Source organism: Nuphar pumila, chromosome 6 (genome assembly GCF_984573655.1).
Source record: "Nuphar pumila chromosome 6, dmNupPumi1.hap1.1, whole genome shotgun sequence".
Taxonomy (NCBI): domain Eukaryota; kingdom Viridiplantae; phylum Streptophyta; class Magnoliopsida; order Nymphaeales; family Nymphaeaceae; genus Nuphar; species Nuphar pumila.
This window is the reverse complement of record NC_143254.1, coordinates 22,965,558-22,985,520: the sequence shown is the minus strand read 5'-3', so window position 1 is coordinate 22,985,520 and position 19,963 is coordinate 22,965,558.

Genomic DNA, 19,963 nt, shown 5'->3' with positions numbered 1-19,963 from the left:
GATCTCAAGATGAATGGCATCCAAACCAATACAAATGAGATGCCCTTCACTTGGATGGACCCCAATTTTTTTCTGATGCCGTTCTTGTTTCGAATGAACTGTAGGGGTTTTGCCTCAAAACTATTCAATTAAACCTCGGTTTTGTTCATTTTGTGAAAACTTTACTTATGTTTATACAGTGAAGAGTTGCTTGAACTTTGAGTCTTGGGCTTTGGGTTTAGGTTTTGGTTTAGCACGTTTGTTTCATTTTTGGATGTTGACCAATCTTTTTGGATAATGGAACAGTTTTATCCTCATGACTGTTAGGCATGTTAATTGAACTTTGAACCTTAGACTTTAGATTTGGATTTTGGATTTTGGATTTGGCTTGGTTTGACCTAGTCTTAGTCATTGTCATTTTTGGAATTTGGCCAATTTTTTGGAGGTATTGAGATGATTTTATCTCGACCAAAACCGACCAAGGATGAGGTCTTAAGTGATACAACTATCGCTTTAAAGATAGTATTTTCTAACGTGTGCCACAGAACATACCTAGTTCAAACTCAATTGTTATACACATTGAGGTAATATTTTTCCAATATGGACATCATCTGGATGGTTTAAGAGCGGCTCACAATGAGCCTTATGTGATGGGTGTCGGTCATTTTCAAGATGAACGGCATTCAGGCCAACTCTGATAGTAGTGGGCACACTTTGATTTTTTATTTTTTATAACCTGAAGAAACCGCACCCCCACACGAAGACCTGGTCACAGTGGCTCGGCCTTCCATACCTACGATCATCGTAAAACTCCATGACTAGGACCTCTGCCACTAGAAGGCCTATGCTACACGTTGGCTTGCACAGAGAGGCGATGCCCATGGGAATCAAACCTTGATTGCCCATCTAGCAGCCAAGGCCCCCACCCCACTATGCCAACCTCCTTGGGACGGCACACTGACTTGATCATCTCTCTTCATTTATATGTCAAGCTTACATAGTTGGGAAAGCTGACATCTGATGGACACACAGGTAACACCAGTCAATCCAACGCATGTTGCAACCCAATGTGATCAACCAGCCAGTGAGGGCAGGCAAAACCCACACCATAGGAGGGACCGATTCAGCACTTTTGAGGAATTACAGTGTGAATTGGTATAATGAGAGAGGGATGTTGCCAAGTAGTAGGGATGGTAACTGGTTTAGGCAAGGAAGCTAGCAAAGATTTGAAAAGGAAATCTTGCATTTGGAGGAATAATAATTCTCCCTATAGATATATCTAATCAGAGGTAGCCTTTATGTTGGGTGCTCTATCCCATAAAAAGCATTTAACACTTTGGAAGTGCAACTTGTGCACATTGAATGATCACATGTAAGGGGGCAACCAGCACAGGCAAAAAACTCAGTATTCAGATGGCGTTCTAACTTGGGCTAATGGGGTAAGCTCAATTTGAACTACGCGTCTATGTTTTCATTCAGTTGCTCTATTTTTGTTCATGCGTCACTAAACACACCACTCAATTCCACATGTATTCTCTTCGGTCACTTTGGAGTGAATTTTTTGTCCAAACAAATTCTCAACTAAACTTTTGAAATTTTGAAAACCACCAACACATCAGATTTATGAGTGATTATCAAGTAAACCCGGACATCTACCAAATGAACATAATGTCTAGGAAAATTTTTAAATACCTCCAAACGTTTTGGCCTAATTCATGCCCACAGAAGGCAGGCAGGGGCCCATTTTTTTTAACTAGGGGGCAGCAACTACGTCAAAAATACTTTTTAAATATTATTTTACAATTGTTTTATGATTTTAACATGTGTTATGATTGACATGTAATAATTTTTTATTATTTTTGGGCCGATACAGAATGATTCAGTTAAGTATCAGTATTGGCTGATACAGCTGAATCAGTGGCCCAATGATTCAGGGCCGATACCGATACTGATACTAACAACATTGGTTTTGAAGCCTAGTAGCCTGCCAACGGGCAAACCAACGAGGTAATAAGGTGTCAAGTTGACAAGGGCCACTAAAGCTTGCCATCCACACCCAACTGCATGCAACACCTGCACTTCATTGATATAAGCATCAGTTTTATATTCACATACTCCGTAGTACGGAGGCGGACTCATTAAGTGGGCGGCTTCTCAGATATGTAAGTACTAATAAAATCTTTAAATTTTCAAACTTTTAACTTTTTTTTGCTGATCAGACCTTATAGATATGATCTGCAAGCATTATTCAATAGAAAACAAGTTTTTGATCACGTGATTTCATATATATATATATATATATATATATATATATATATATATATATATATATATATATATATATATATAGGCCTTTTAAGATCTTCAAAAATCAACAGCTCACAATGTACCAAAATTGCATTACTTAAGAAACCTATTTTTATGTCCAGAAAACACGATCAAATACATGATTTTTATCAAATAAACTATGTTGAGTACATCTATAAGGTGGTTGAGAAAATGCAACCTACAACTATGATTTCTTGTAAGTGCCTTAGCATTACTCTCTCTCTCTCTCTCTCTCTCTCTATATATATATATATATATATATATATATATATATATATATATATATATATATATTGGCTATTAATGAACATAAAGAACTAATGAGTAGAAATCAAATTTTATTTTATTTTTTCTAGGTCAAATGTTACGGACGTGATCTACATGGTTTGTTTAGTAGGAAACTTGTTTTGAATTATGTGATTATGAAAAGTAATTAGGTTTTTAAAGGCGTTCAAAAATCAATGGCCCACAATGTGTCAAAATTTAATAACTCAAAAGATCATATTTTTACATCATAAAAGCATGATCCAAGTCTTGATCCTTAGCAAACAAATTGAGTTGACACAACTTGCAATTATGATTTCTAGCTCATTAGTTTTGTACCTTCATTGGTTATTAATATTTACCCTAGATATATACAGAACATATATAATATCCAAATTTAATCCAACTCCAATGCTGCATGACATACAACATATATAATATTATGCTGAAGATACAATGTCAAAATTCTAAGTTAATTTTTCTTCAGAATCGATGATTTCACAAGTTTTAAGATGAAGACCACACCGACCCTGCAGATGCACCAAGGCCCAACATGAACATTATATCCAAATTCAAGTAATTCATGCTGAAACATGCCAAACGCAGTAGAACTAAATATGTTAGGTACAGACCCAAGGGGTTTGGCGTAGTAGGATGGGGTCTAGACTGTTTGACGGGCAGTCGAGGTTCAAATCCCATGGGCATCATCCCCCTACGTAAGCCGAAGCTTGGCGACTTTCTGGGGTTGAGGGGTGAGCCCTCGGAGTTTTAGGCCAATATGGACAGAGACTGTGGTACGATAGGTTGAGCCAGCGCAGTTAGGTTTGTATGCCTGAGGCAGTTTCTTCGAGTAAAAATAAAAATATATATGTTAGGTACATAATGAGAATTTTAATTGACAAAAAGATGGGAATCATGATAACCTAAAAGCTTCTTGATCCAAATATAATTGATCAAATCCAAAATAGTTTCCTTTGGGTCAAATGAGTACTTTAAGGGTTGTTTAGGTAGTGAATAGGTGTGTATGGGTATTGGTGGATTTTAGATAGTATTTTGGTTGGTGTAGGCTCATTTAAGAGATTGGGTTGAATTTGGGTTAATTTTGACTTTGTTAGGATCTGGTTAGATCGTAATCGGATTGGGAAGATAATGATTTGTCGGATCCAAAATGAGATAGGTCAAATATTGAATCAAAGTTTAATCAAGATAGACCTAGTTTTACCTTGATCCAGATCCAAAATATGTATGGGTCTAGTCTTGACCCAGTTTGGATTAAAGTTAGAGTTTCGTCGGGTCTGATTTGGTCTAGTTTAGGTTTGGGTCTCACTATTTGAACCAAGATCAGGGTTTTGGGTTCAATCCAAAAGTAGAACACAGGATCAAGGTGTCTAGGGTCGACACCGGTGGAAACCGGCTTGGAACCGATGCCCAAACCCCTGAAACTGGGTTGTGGGTGTGAAAATCGATTAGGACATTGGTTTTTGCACTGGCTTGATTCTGTGAACTGGTTCTTGGGAAAAAATGATTTTGCTCACTGGATGCTCTAACTGCAATAGGAACCCACGCAAGGGGTTTCTGTGCGCAGCCGAGCGCCACCAGGCAGGTGGTGGCCCTCGTTTGCTTGTGGTTGCCTATCGCTAGCCTGCCCCATCCGGCAGCAACGAGAGGGTGGTGTATGTTCGCCCCCGATGATTCACTGAATCCCACGTCTGTGTTCGGGGGGTCGAATGAGCGCCACGTATTCATGCACATGGGGCTCGTATTCCCATGTATGTTGACATAACTTTGCATTGGACTCTGGTGCTGTTGCAAAGACTTAATCACCCTTACTTGTTTTTCTTGCCCTGAAATGACGGTTCGAGGAAATGACAAAAATATCCTCCATTCAAAAGTTGTGAAACGACGGGTCGATAAAAAGACAAAAAAGTCCTCCATCCAGAAAGTTCGATGCTAACCATTTAAAGTGGAGACGTTCCCTATTCATTAAACTCCTGCGCCATTTGCTGTAACAGTTGCTCCCATTATCAACCAAAACTTTTCCTTCGTCTCCAGTCGAGCTTTCTGCCTTGTTTTTTATCCTGTTGTACAACACACTGTCGCCTTCTCATGCCTGCCTTGCATTACAAAACATTCCTTCCAGTGTCTTCTCTTCATTTTTGTTGTTGTTAGGCATCATGGTAGAAAGCAATGATTCACAAACATTCCTTTCAGTGCCATTAAGGCAGCGTAAGTAGCTTTTCATCTCATCATGCGATCGATGAAGAAGGCATGTCGTCTTGTGTGCCATTAAGGCATTGTTTGGTTATTGCAGGTAGAAATTGTTCTTACGAAGGTTGAAAACTTATCGATATTTGTAAGACGCTGGGACCTATTGACAAGAATGCTTGTTTGCAGATGCTAGGAAGGGCCTCTACCCCATCAGGTATCCTACATTCATTCATCCTTATCGATTTGTAATTAGTAACAGACTCCCGTTTTTGTGAGATACATTTTTGTTAGTTAATATCGATTTGTTTGCTATTATGCTCAAGTTCTTCCTTATCGATTTGTAATTTATTGTGCGACATATTTATCGACCTTTTAGATAGTATGGTTTTGTATCGTCGTGTTGTAAGTTATTATGCTGAACTGCCGTATCGATTTTCAATATCTTACAAATCGCTATACATACATATCGTTTTGTAAGATATTATATTTCATGTAATATGTATTTGTAAGATATTTGTACACAGACTTTGAAAACATGTGGATGCAGAAACACATCGTTACACGCATGGCGGGGCGATTTTCGCATGCATATCACTGCTCTCTCAGCGACTTCTACTGAACTCGCTTTAGAGTGAACCTCACATTCTCGTGTCTTTTATATAAAATTCGGATCCAGTTTTTTGAATTCAAATATTTTCAAATCTACCCTTTTTCTTTTCAAAATTTGGGGATCCACAAACCTGCATCACTTGTCCTTGTGTTCACATCTCTTTGTGACATGTTATAAAATTAGATCAAATCCATACAGTCAGATTTAAGAGAAAAGCACAGAAAACTATGGAAAATCCCGGTTCACACAATAATATAGGATAAATATTTGCTATTGTCTCAATGTGTACAATCTAGTTGAAAAGTCACATGCGCAAGTTGTATAGACTCAATCTAATCTCCATTCAACATGTTTTGTTTACTATGAAGAAATACACCTTAGAGCATATTTTTCAACATAAAAATATGATTTTTGATTCATCAAGTGTTGGCGCATTGTTTGAGCCTTTGATTTTTTAAGCCTTTGAAAAAACCGCTTACATGTTGCAAATAGATTATCTCAATCCTATTTTCTACTAAACAAGCTATGTAGATCTGTGGTTAGATTCACAAAAAAATAGCAAAAAAGTTGGAAAAAGTGGTGTTTTACACTAGATTACATGTATAAACGACTGTAGGAGAGAGAGAGAGAGAGAGCTTCTAGTTGAATGACTGAGTCCTGTAGGGTTTAACTTGGATCTTAGAAAATAATTGCCTATGGCTAACAAGGTTTAACTTGCATCGGGGCCATCTTAATTTAAATTCTGTGAAAAAACACAGAGCATTGCCTCACTTGTAATCTCGGTTGAGCTTGATAGAGGCGAGATTGAAGGACCCAGTGGTCTGATTTTGACAGGATCCAAATTGTTTAGCAGCATTAGTTGGTTTAAAAAGTTTTGGCTGCTCTTATCAATTATTGCATGTTAAACAAACAAATTCTCAATACTTAATCATCCATCACTTCCGTCCATTTTGCTTTATGGAATTGTAAGACATTATAGCTTATTTTTGCTTTATGGTGGCATATTTATAATACCATGTGATTCTTAGATTTTCTCAAGATCATGTGATTGCAAATCACAAGCATACAGCTTTTTTAAGATTACAGAAACATAAAAAGGTGCGCTTGTGATTCCCAAGTACTCATTTCTTGAAGCCTGTGATTCTTGGTCACAAGATTGACCTTGTGACCAACAATGGCAGCTTCTACTTTCTCTGTTGTGATTGTTTATCTCTACTTTTGACCTGAGCAAACACGCTCTAGAAGATACACAAAATTAAAAAAAAATAAAATTGAAAAGATAAAAGAAAATAATAATTGACCATTGGTACGTGGAGATCATGGAAATCTAGGTGCTTGGGAGTATGATGGGAGGCCTCCTTCCAAGTTTGTTTTTTTATGAGAAAAAACTCAGGTGGGGCCCCATGACCACCTTGCCTTACGTGGCCCACCTCTGAAAGCTATGGATACACCCACGCACCAGCAGGGTTTGATACGGTACCTTCATCTCAGCACTCTCGTAACCATTAAGACGACATTGTATATAGACTGACCATCTTAAGGTTCTAATTATATATTTATCATTCCATTCCAAGACAGGGCAAGGACCTTCTTTACGTCACAACCCTTTGATCAATCTAGAGCACATATTATATAAACGACTATTTTCTCTCATTAGTAAATATAAAGCAAAAAGAGGTTTAAGATTGAAACACAAAAAATAAGTAGTACGGTAACACCTCGATCTGGGACCTCAGGAGTCCGAGTACGGTTGATATTACTTTCCAAAGAAAAAAGTTCAAAGTTCACACAGAGGAACATGGTTAAATTTTTTTTTTTAATTCAATAATTCACTTTCTTCTACAATGTTCATCATTCATAATAAAAGAAAATAATAATTACATAACTGTTCAATGACATGAAAAATAAATACTACCAATGCTCTATCGAAGAAGGAGAAGAAGTCGATCAAATCCTTTTTGTGCTAATGTGCCTAGAACCTACAGTTGTAATTAAATATTGGAGGTGAGTCTACAACGCAGTAAAAAATAATTATAAGCAAATAAATACTTAAACTTACAACTGTAGTGGGCTCTAAGCCCTTAGTCTTAGTTTAGTTTTCGACGTACCACACAAGTTTGTATATTTTAATTACTCTTATTAATTTTTTCAAACAGTCTCTCACAACAACTATCACTAAGTCGGCTATACCGGTCATAATCGTCTATGAACGTAACAACCCGCGTAGAACACCTCAATTCTATAATATTGGTCGGACAATGAACCATACAATCCCAGTGATCCCCAGACCACCAGACATTGCAGTAAAACTACCATGGGGACCCTACTGGTAGCTAGCTGGGAGATCAGACTCTCAATCTCGATATGATTTATGTTACATCCTAACCATGATGGTTATCAACTATCCATGATCTTTCAGAGTCCCAACCCAATGTGAGTGTAACCCTAAGTCATAACTAAGTTCAACACATTGAACCACATTCTCAAAACTTGTTCTCTTACGAGTGATGTCGTAAACTGATCACGATGGATCACACTCTTTAATCTCATGATGACATTAGAACTCACATGATCTCTCACTAAGCATGTAACGATGTAGTGTATCTACATCGTTAAATCACTGGTGGTTGCACTCTGACTGCGAATCAGGTAGCCCTTGTCGCAGGTCGCCACTTTCAGGATTTAAAGAGTTATACATACTGATTTCAATATATTCATTCACACATCATGAATAGAATAAATGTAACTTCAATCTAAACATAATCTCATCACATTGCATATTATTAGTAATCACACAGACATGCTATCACAAAAATAATATCTTTCTAACATGCATGACATATCATAACGAACATGTATATCATAACTAACATGTATATAAAATCAACTCATAATGTCAATCATGAAAATTTTATGCATGTCATGGTCTCACTCAAAAATCATCATGCTAATCATATTCATTTACAACATTACAATAACATGCAACGTAAAAATGTTTATTTACATCTAAAAATTGCTCATAATAATTCTTACCTCAAGTACGAATATTATGCTCTGGTCATAATCAAGTCTCAAGATGTTCTAACAATATGATTTGGTCATTACACAAACATGCTCACATTAATGCACAAAACTCTTACAGAATTACCAAAATACCCCTCCCAAATTAACTCATAAAACCTCAATTTTTGTACTACTAATTTAACCAAAACTAATGGACAAGTAGATTTTTCTCTTTGATACGAGTTCGGTGCAACAAATCTCAATCAATTCTGAGTTTGGGTTGCAAAATTATGTCTATCTTACCGAAATAGATCTCGGGTACCCAAAAAGGGTATTTTAGTTATTTTGGATTTTTATATAATTTGAGACTAACTCACAACCCGATCTGGATCTATTTATGATCTGGATCCAACTCTGTCTGACTGGATTCAGATCCATTACTCATCTAGATCCAAAACAGTCAGACTGGATCCAAAATAGTCTAACTGGATCTAGGACAATCTAACTGGATCCAGAACAGTCTGATTGGATCCAGAATTGCCTGAATGGATCCAAAATTGTCTAATCTAGACCCAGTTTTGATATGGATCCAAGAGTGATTCAATCTGATTCAGAACAATCATTGCAAATCCGAATTTGGTCTGGTCCAAATCAAACTAGATTTGAATTAAGAACCAGAACCCCGTTTGCTCGAACCGGTTCGGTCTGACTCGGGTTGATCCAAACTGGTTCGGTTCAGACAGATTCGGTCTGAACCGACTCCACTTGAATCGGTTCAACCTGGACCGGTTTGGTCTGAACCGGTTCAATCCGAACCGATTCAACCAATCATTTTTTTTTATGCTGGCTCATCTGGGCGCGAACCAGATCTACAGGTTCGGTTTGGGTCGTGCCCAGACTAATCCAGTTCAGTTTGGGTCACACCAAGACCGAGTCGGTCCACTTAATAAAAACCCCAAAAGCGGAAGGAGGAAGGGCATCACCACTTCCGTCTTCCCCTTCTTCTCAAACAAAGAGGGGTCAGTCGTTGGAGCTGGCCCTCTCTGTCCTTCTCTATGGTAGAGGGGCCGGCCATCGGCGTCGGTCGGCCGGTCCCCTCCTCCTTCCCTCTCTCTCTCTCTCACCCTCGTTCTTTTGTTTTCTACAACCCTCGCCCCCAAGGGCCTATGCTGGGCTTGGGCTTATGCACCACCCCATACCCATTTGCTGGTGAAACAAACCGCAGGCGGTATCCAATCGGATCTGGGCTGGACTAAACGGATCCGGTTCGGCACCAAAACTATGCAGTCGGGAGTAATTACCAGCTGGCTATGTCACAAAGACACATGGTGAAGACGATAGACGCAGATTCAACGCGCAGGTTCCAATTTTTTTTGAAAAATAAGACACGAAGGCACGGGCTGTTTTAAATTTTTTAATAAAAAACTAATTTTTTAATATTTTAATGTTAAAAATAGGTTTTTAATTAAAATAATACTTAAGAACATTAAAAGATATTAAACTAATACTAAGACATTAGTCGTACGTGTTCACGTGTTTTTTATCGTGTCGGGTAGCGTATGGGACACGACGTTACATGGAGTGTCCCTGTGACATGTTCAGCTGGTTTGCAATTTGGCAGGCTCTCTCTCTCTCTCTCTCTCTCTCTCTCACACACACACACAGAGAGTCTCCGCAGGAATCATGAGGAGGGAGAGAGCCAACCAACAATTATTAATGGGAGAGCAATGGGAACCGATTGGAAGCCCCCCACTATCCTCTCATCCTAACCCTAATTCGAACTGGGGTCAATTTCAGGAAGAGGAGGAAGATGGGGAGAGGGGAACATGCACGAAGAAGTGGGGGGAAAAGAAGAAAAAGTGAAAGGAAGAAAAAAGAAGCGTTGGAAAGGCATGCGCGTAAGTAAAGATCGACGTTGACGTTTGCATCCCCTCGAGCTTCTTGCTCCCCCTATCGAGGTAAAAAGGAGAGGAACTAAAAAATCACAAGGTGAGAAAGATGGAAATCCGTTTTCCTTTTAATAGTATCCGGCGATCTGTAAAGTTGAGAGACCTTAACCAGAAGCCTCTCTGAGCGAGCGACCCATTATTTTTTGTCTAGATCTAACATCTGTGTGCTTCCTTGGAGAATTCGACCGAAACTTGGCCCGCACCGATACCGATTTCCAGTAAAATTGTGCGAGAAATCGCCGAGAGGCCCGAATTTTTTGTTTTATGTTGTCACTCTTGTCTGTTGCTGAAGAAGGTTTAGTTAATCATGGTGAGAAGGCGGGAAATCGTTCGATTACTAATTCTTTTTTGCCAAATTTGACGTTCTTTTACCGGCATTTTTGCCTTGGTAGGGTGAGATTTCAGGATTTTTTGGGGGGGGAAAAGGCGAGATATTGTAGATCAGTGCTCCATCGATCTTGTTTGTCGTTGGATATGTGATCTCTTGACGGAATGTGCCTCTAAGCAGAATTCGCCTTTCAATGCGTTTATGTTTAGAATTCACATGAGAATAGCTTGAAAGCTTTTGATACTGAACAGTGAAACAACGCGAGATCGATTTCTGAATAGGTTGGCTTAACAATAGGCTTTTGCTTTGTTCTATGGTTTCATGAGCATAAGGCTCGAGGCTTTGTGTCTAATTGTTACAAGTTACTGATCTCATGAAGATTTTAGCATTATTCTCTTTATAGATTTTCTTTCATAGGTAGAATTTGAATGATGTGTTAATTCGTGGCATATAATCCTTTGAATCATCATTTTTCTTTTGTCTCATGAACCCCAATTATTGGAGAATATATGTGGATTATCATTCTTCTGACTCGCTCTGGTCGTGATTTTTTTCCCCTCCTTGTTGCTCTAATCCTGTCATAACTTGCCCCTTTTTCTTTTCATTTCTGCTACTCGATATGGTGATCCTTCAGTTCTTTCTTTTGCTTCGCTTTCTCATCCACGTGAGATCCCTGAATGAAGAAGACAAACATCTTCTCGAGTTCAAAGCAACTCTCTTGGAAGAGGATGGCAAACTTTTGAACTGGAACAGTTCAGATGCGACAGAGGAGTTGGTTGTGTCGATCTTAAGGTGAATTCCATAAACCTTCATGGATTTAACTTGTCTGGTACTTTATCTTCTAGCGTTTGTAATATCCGGTATCTGGATGTTTTGAACATATGCCATTTCTGGCCCGCTCCAGCAGAGTTTTGCCAACTGTTCTACTTTGGAAGTGCTTGATCTCAGTTCAAATACATTTAGTGGTGAAATTCCTTCTGAATTTTGTTCATTTCCAAAACTGAGAAAGCTTTACTTGAATGAGAATTCTCTGTATGGGAGAATCCCTGCTGAGATTGGGAACCTGGTGACTCTTGAGTTTATAGTGTATGGTAATAAGTTGAACGGTTCGATCCCTGTGTCAATTAGAATGTTGAAGAAGCTTAGGATTCTCAGAGCTCGCTTGAATTCTCTATCGGGTCTTGTACCACCTGACATCAGTGAATGTGATAGTTTAGAGATTTTGGGGTTAGCTGAGAACAAACTTGAAAGTTCCCTTCCAAAAGAACTTCAAAAGCTTAAGAATCTCACTAGCTTGATTCTTGGGGAAAATTGCTCTCTTTGAGCAATAACCATTTCAGCAGAGGGATCCCCAAGTCCAAATTGAAAAAACTGTACCTCTATACTAACCGGTTGAACGTGACCATCCCTAGAGAATTGGGGAATTGTTCACAACTGGTCGAGATTGATCTTTCAGAGAATAGGTTGATTGGGATGAGTCCTACTGATCTGGGGGGCATCCAAACTCTTAGGTTGTTTCAGCTTTTTGAGAACCTATTAGAAGGAACCATTCCAAAGGAACTTGGTCGTTTAAGTCAATTGAGAAAGATTTGTCAATCAATCACTTGACAGGTAAAATCCCACTTGAGTTCCATAATCTAACCTCTTTGGATTCCTTACAGCTCTTCTCCAATCATTTGGAAGGAGAGATCCCTCCAGATATTGGAGCTTATAGCAACCTCTCAGTTCTTGATTTGTCTGAAAACAACCTCATTGGTGGTATACCAACCCAAATATATAAGTCACGAAAATTGGTTTTACTGAGTCTTGGCTCGATTAGGTTAACTGGTCAATTGCCCTTCTTGGTAAGGACATGTCTCTTGTGAAGCTTAGAGTGGGGGATAACAGGGTTAGTGGGGATATTCCTTTGGAGCTTGCTGGACTTGTGAATCTGTGAACTCTTGAGTTGTTCCAGAACCAGTTTTCTGGTTCTATATCTCCTGAACTAGGGAAGCTAAAGAACCTTGAGAGTGTGTTTTTTCAACAACTACTTGTCTGGGCAAATTCCAGAGGGCGTTGGGCGGTTGTCAGAGCTTGTTAGTTTCAATATTTCCTCAAATGCACTGTCTGGATATATTCATCCTGCAATTGCAAGCTGTAGAAAGCTCCAGAGGCTTGACCTGAGTAGAAACCAGTTAACTGGTAGTGTTCCAGAAGAGATTGCAAACCTAGTAAATTTGGAATTGTTGAAGCTATCTGATAACAAACTCAATGGAAGTATTCCTGGTATGTTGGGGAACCTATCTCAAATAACAGATTTGCAAATGGGAGGAAATTGTTTATCTGGTTCTATACCATCTGAATTGTGTGAGCTTTCTGCCTGCATATTGCTCTCAATCTCAGCCAAACTTCCTTTCTGGGAAGATACTAGCCGAGCTGGGTAATTTGCAAATGTTGGAGGCTCTTTATTTGAATGATAATCATCTTCATGGTGAGATCCCTACCTCATTTGGTAGGCTTTCTAGCCTGCTGGTCTGCAATGTCTCCAACAATAACCTGACTGGAAGTGTCCCTAACAATCCGATATTTCAGAAGATGGATGCCAGCAACTTTGTTGGAAATAAAGCCCTATGCAGATCTACATTTGTTGCTTGTTTAATTCCTTCACTTCAAATATCTCCTGATCAATCTCATTTTTCAAATAAGGGTACTTTAAAAAGGAAATATGTGAGCATTTATGCAACTGTGGCTGGTACTTTAACCCCAATGCTTGTCAGTGGTGTGTGTTAGCTTGTTAAGCACAAGGAACCTGCTTCTGATTTGCTTAAGGATGATAATTATATGTTAAATTCCCACTATTTTCCCAAAAAAGGCTTCAGATATTAGGACCTTGTAGCAGGGAACTTTTCTGAAAGTGCAATCACAAGAGGGGCTTGTGGGACTGTATACAGGGCAATTATGCCAGATGGGCAAGTAATTGTTGTTAATAAGTTGGACTCCCGTGGAGAAAATTCTGACATTGATGGTAAGTTTAGGTCTGAGTTATCTACCTTGGGGAATATTAATTACCCTAACATTGTCAAGCTCTACGGTTTTTGCTACCATAAAGATTATGTTGCATTCTGGTGGGCCTAGGTTTAGGTTAAGTCAAGGATCAAGTTTGGGTATCAGGTTTCGGTATGAGTTTGGCAGGGTTTAAAGAAAATTTGATTTCTCTCAAAATACAACACAATAAATGTTAAAGAATTAAGAGGTGGCTAACGACACACCATGAAAGCTTGGGTTAAATTTTTAAATTCAAGGGATTCATAGTTACATATTTAAAATTTCAAGAAGTTCTGGGTTTGTTTGGGAATTGGGCTCTGTTCAGTTTCTGACAGACCCTGAGAGTGAATAATTTCTTTCAAAATAAAATTCATAAAAGTCACATAAAATAAGGTTAGGTTAGAAAAAGAAAAGGTTTGGCTAAAATTTGAAAATCTGATTTAGTCTAGTTTAGAAATTAAAAATAAACAAGTCAGGACATGCGTCTTTTTCTGGATTGGGATTTGGATAAAACATATTTTGGTGTTGAGATTAATTCTCCTAAATGAAAAAAATTAAGATTTGATTTTTGATGAGCAGGTTAAGACAATTAGAGGTAACTGGGTTAATTTTGTACGTCTGCACAGTTTGAGAAAAATGTTATTTTTAAGTTTGGTTAATTTCAGAAAATTACAACAACAGAATGTTTTATGGTTTTGGGTTTAACATGTTTTTAGGAGGTTAGAATAATGAAAGGCTTTAGGTAAAGGGTTTCAAAGACTTACACGTTTTAGGGAATATGTCTTAAGGCTTGGAGAGGGTTTGATCCGTCCAGGGATGACACAAAAACCATTTTTAGTGTCAGAGTCCACCGAGGAGTTGATGCAGTTCACACGATCACTATATAGAATTTGTTTTACGGAGTACTTAGGCAATTTCAAACCTTCAAAGGCCGGTACTACCTTACATAATCAGAAGATGAACCCTTATAAAAAGAATGAATGAGTAAAGGGGTAAGAGATCACAAAAATAAGGAAAGAAGAGAGTGAGGAGCTTAAGGGCTAAGAGAGAGAGAGATAGAGGGGATTAGACGTCCTTGAGAGGGGCATGCCCAAAGAGAGAGAGAGAGAGAGAAAAGGGATTTCTATTCCATTTTACTATCTCCTTTACTATACTAAGTTAAGCCATTTTTATAAGCCAAAGGAGATCCTACATCATTGCATAAATTAAAATAAAATAAAAGCAAATACCCTACTACTCTATTCCCTAAGTACTAATGAGAGTAACTGTTGGGCTCCAAGGCCACAACGGAGGGAAGCCCAAGGGTCATACTTTTTTAAGGGCCTTGAGGACCTCTTCAAGAGGGGAGGTCGACCTCCCTAGTGGGCCCCATAAGGCCAGCCAACCTTTTGGGTGGATATGGATATGGATCTATCTAATTTTTGGATATAGTCTGATTCTTTGGTCGCTTTATTAGATTTGAGTCTCAAATGCAGAATGAGATGATGCCCCAAACCAAATATCGTATTTGGGTGTGGATGTTGCAAATGCTTATATGGCGCATTAGGGTTGTATCCCATTGCAGGATGAAACTTGGATCTAGATCTGCAAGGAATGGGGTCTTCATCAATTTTTAGATTATGAAGCTTGGATTCGGGTCTTTGACAAGTGGCTTTGTAGTAATGCTTGAATCCACCCAAATCTCTTGGTAAAATGGATTTGGATTTGAGTACGTCATAGTTAGATCTATTTGGGCCACTCGATGCAGGTCAGGGTCTTTTAAGGCCATCTAAAATTTGGATCGTATCAGATTTCAAGCTTCTACTCTAGGAATAGATGGCAAATGGGAGCATGGATGAACTACCCCATGGTGAGACACATTCACTCAACTTGGATATACGGTATAAAATTGTTCTTGGTGCAGTAGAGGGTCTGCTATCTACACTTTGATGGTAGACCTCAAATCATTTACCGTGACATAAGCATGTTTGATGCGCCGTTCTCAGTGGGATTCGGACTGAAATCCCACTGAGAACAGCAAAAGCAGACAAACGTTGGACGCGGCGGACGGCGTTCCGCGCATTCGCCGCGTCCATAATCTTCTGTAATTTTTTATCCACCTCCCCCCATGTTACAAAAAGTACAGGAACAGAGGGGACGAAAAAAAAATGCATCGACGGGTGCCGCGCCCGTCGATGCATCTCTCTCTCTCTCTGGTCGGTCTGCTTCCCCATTTTCTCTTCGGTGAGCAGACCTCACCAGTCACCCCTCGGACTCATCTCCTTCTCCTTCCTCGCAGTTGCGGCCTCATCCCGTTCGCCTTTCTAGCAGTTGCGACATCGTCCCCTTCGCCTTCCTCGTAGTCGTCCCTCTTCTCTGACTGGCAAAAGCACAGGCGGTAACATCGGATGCTTATGTGAGTGTGGATTTTTGCTATCAAACATCTCGGATTGATGGGGTTTCCATTATTCGAGTTTTATTTGTTATATAACTTAAATTTTTGCCATGGAGTAAACATGTATCCATGAAGAACATATTTTGGTTTTTTTTTGCATTCTTTAGGGTTTCAATTTTGGGGTTTGTGCATACACATCTGTGCATCATGGTTTTGTGCATCTTACTGGCATTGTACAGGAGATGGCATGCAACTGACATTGCAGTTGCAATTTGGTGTAAATTTCGTCAATACATTCAGAAGATTGGTTGTAATGTAGCGTGGATGATTTGGTTGCTATTTTTCATTCATCTTTCCTTACAAGTGATATTCAAAGGATAAAAATATAAACATATGCATAAATTAGATTTTTTTACGGCTTTAAAATCAACAGCTCATAATTAATTTATCATGTTAATTACCATTTTTTTTTTTGGAAATCCTTATATTTCTAGCTCTCATATTCTACCGTGTCTGTGTATATATAAACGAAAAGAATTTGCTCTATGATTGATCGAGTCATTGTCCTTTTATTTATGACACAATTTTTTTTTTGCCTTTTTATTTGTTCTATAGGGAAGTTGTGTGATGAATACTATATGAAATCAGTGTGTATTTTTTCTGTTGATTTTTATGCTGGAAGCATTTCATTCATGCCCTGTTTGGTGTTCTAATAGACATACTAAATGCTGGTTTCTTTTGTTTCTCAGATATCTGCTTTGTGGGATTTCTTTATCTTTAATGTCAATGGGGTAACTGCAGAACAATGTCGTGGAGCACTGTCTATCCTCTACATGGTTGCAAAATCATAAAAAAAGATTTTTGGTTTTCACTTGCAGGAAATCATAGATATTGGCTTTGGACGCTGGGCAAAGGAGGATCCTTTGCTTGCAAGAATTGCGTGCATTGCACTGTAAAGATTGTCTGAAGAGGATAAGGAAAAAATAATGTCTAGTGGTGGCAGGGTCTTTGGGGTTTTGTAGAATCTAGTTAATGGTTTTGGGTTACCAGAACACATCTGGTATGCAGCTGCAGAAAAAGCCATCACTGCTATATATTCCATTTATCAGAGACTTAAGATTTTAGCTGAAATTGTGAAAAGGCTCATAATTCTATTTTTGGCTGCAATGGAGGTGATAATGGAAATCATGCTGAAAGCATGAGTTCAAATGGCTATAATTCAATATCTGCTGTTCAAGTTACAAAACTTAGCAGATTCTTTTTGTTGTAAGTCATGTGACATTGAATCAGTTGGTTTACATTAAGTCTCGTGTTAGAAAAGTCCAGAAGCAGAAAAAGAAGAAAGAGGTGTCCACATCTGAATCACAAACTAACCTAAATGGACATGCAGTTGGTTTAGGAAAGCATGTTACATTGTGTCATTTGTTCTTTATTTATTGCAGTGCAGTAGCACAAGCTGTTTTCAAGATTAAAATAATTCATAGAGGAGTCAAGGGACTCGTATTTGAGTCAAATGGTACAGAGATGTTCACCCTGTATAGTCACATGAAGATTCTCGGTTAGTCTATGTGGGGTTTGTATGCATCAGTCTATGTGGGGCAAACACATTAAGGGGTATTCTACATATACACAGTATCTTTGGATTTATTTACCATACATGGATGCACAAGCTTTGACAGAAAATATTTATGATTCTGGCACATGAAGGGATATTCTTATTTTTGACTTTTATCTGATCATGGAAACTATCATAGTATGGTAACTTTGTGTTTGGACCAGGTTGTTGTGGGAAAAATTTTGTTGTTTTGCAACTTGTTTGAGTGATTTATGATAAACTGTCCAGTACTGGAACAAAACATAGTTATATTTTTTGGCATACTTTGTGTGTGCAGATAAGGATTGGATTGTGTATTTTGGCTGATTTTTGGTTAGTGTGATATCTTTAGTACAGACTCAGTGTGTACAAATTTGTGTTAAGAGATTCCTTGCTTTTTATGTACTTTTGTTGTGTCAAAGTCGGGTTCAGAATAAGTATGTGTCCTGTATTTTCTATTTGTTGCTAAGTTTGTAAAGTGTTTGATAATTTGTTTTTGAGTTCGTAATTGTATTGTAAATTGACCAAGTGTGGCCTATTGTGATCAAAAGGTCTGTAATTGATTAAATACAGTTGGTTTGTTTTGATTACTTCTTGAACAAAATTGGTAGTGGTTCTGATTTTGGTTCCTTCATTTCTAGAATACAATTGGTTTGTTTTTCAAAATGAGTAGCAAGTGATTTGCAATGATTATACTCCCCATGTAGTTCTTCATCATGATTTTTCCATTGGTGCTGTGGAAGATTTTAGTTTTTCTTTTTTCACCATGATAATCAAAGGGTCTCATGTTTGAATGGGGGTTAAAAAATTGACATTATCTCTTGTTATATATATATATATAATCTATTTTGTTTTAGTTCTTCTACATTGACGTCTCTGTGTTGACCATCTTGGGCGGGGTCTCGCTCGGATTTGGGTTGTTCTCTCTCGAATCATGACCCAAAAGAGGAAAAAGGCAGAAACCCTAAGTTTTGGGGGCAAAAAATTCATATTTGGGGCAAAAATCTAATTCGAGATCCATATTCGGAGCAAAAATTCAATTTGAGATCCATATTTGGAGCAAAAATTCATATTTGGGCAAAATTCAATTTGAGATCTATATTCGGGGCAAAAAATCATATTTTGGGCAAAAAGCCAATTCCAAATATATATTCAGGGCAAAAATTTATGATTTTAGACATAATTTCATAATTGGATCTATATCCGAGCAAAAAACCATAATAAACTTGTTAAAACATGTAAAATGGTGGACAGATCAGGTTATACGATCCAAAATGAAGTAATTTGACCCATTATCCATGACTGTCCAAGTTGTCCTTACATCTTCATCAAACAACGAACATTTGGAACATAGCATCTGAGTATGGTTCAAACAAACGTTGGACTTGGAACAGTTGTTACGGAATGAGCAGAACCAATGTTCTGTTCAGTCTTTTTTGTTCATTTCGTCCAATCCTGGACAAGCCATCAAACATACCCTAAAGTCGTCCTTGCTCTCCCTTAGCAGCGGGAAAGGAGTCTATCTATCTGCCTATGTTAAGCTTAATTTCCCCCAACGCAATCCACAAACAGAACGAATAATATATTGCTGGACAAAACACTAGAAGCTAGTATAGGAGACTTTGGACTGGCCAAGTTGATTGACCTTCCACATTCAAAATCCATGTTTGCTGTTGCAGGTTCATATGGCTATATAGTCCCTGGTAATAATACTTCTTGCTGCATAAATTTTCTGTGCTTCTGGCAACTGTTCTAGTTAATGCAACACTGCTTAGTAGCTAGTAACATTTTCTGAATCAAAGTGCACCATATTGTTCAGGTCTTACTGATTAAGTAGATTCTCATTCTCCACTTCATTTTCCATTGGCTGTGGTTTTCCCTCGTTTGCATTTAGTTTTCCTTCTGCTTCCATCCTTCACGTCATTCTCGATTTGTTATCTTATTATAGTTGTGCTTACATCTGAACTTCATAGTGCTTTGCTATGCTGCTAGTATTAGATTTATAGGTTTTATTCTTGGTTTTTGAAACAACTTAGTTGTATCAGCTTCACAGCCAATTCTGCGTCTGCTAAAGGCTGGCCACCTTTTTCAAGGAGAGTTATTAGATAAACGAAGTAAATTCAATCTATATATGTGGCTCAGATTCAAGCTCGAGTCTGGCTTGGCTAGGCTCAAGCCGAATTTATTTCATTGAAAAAAAAAAAATTGGAGTATGCATACACAATGAAGGTCAATCTATATATGTTCGATTGTTTTTTCCTTTCTTGCAGAGTACGCATACACAATGAAGGTCACTGAAAAA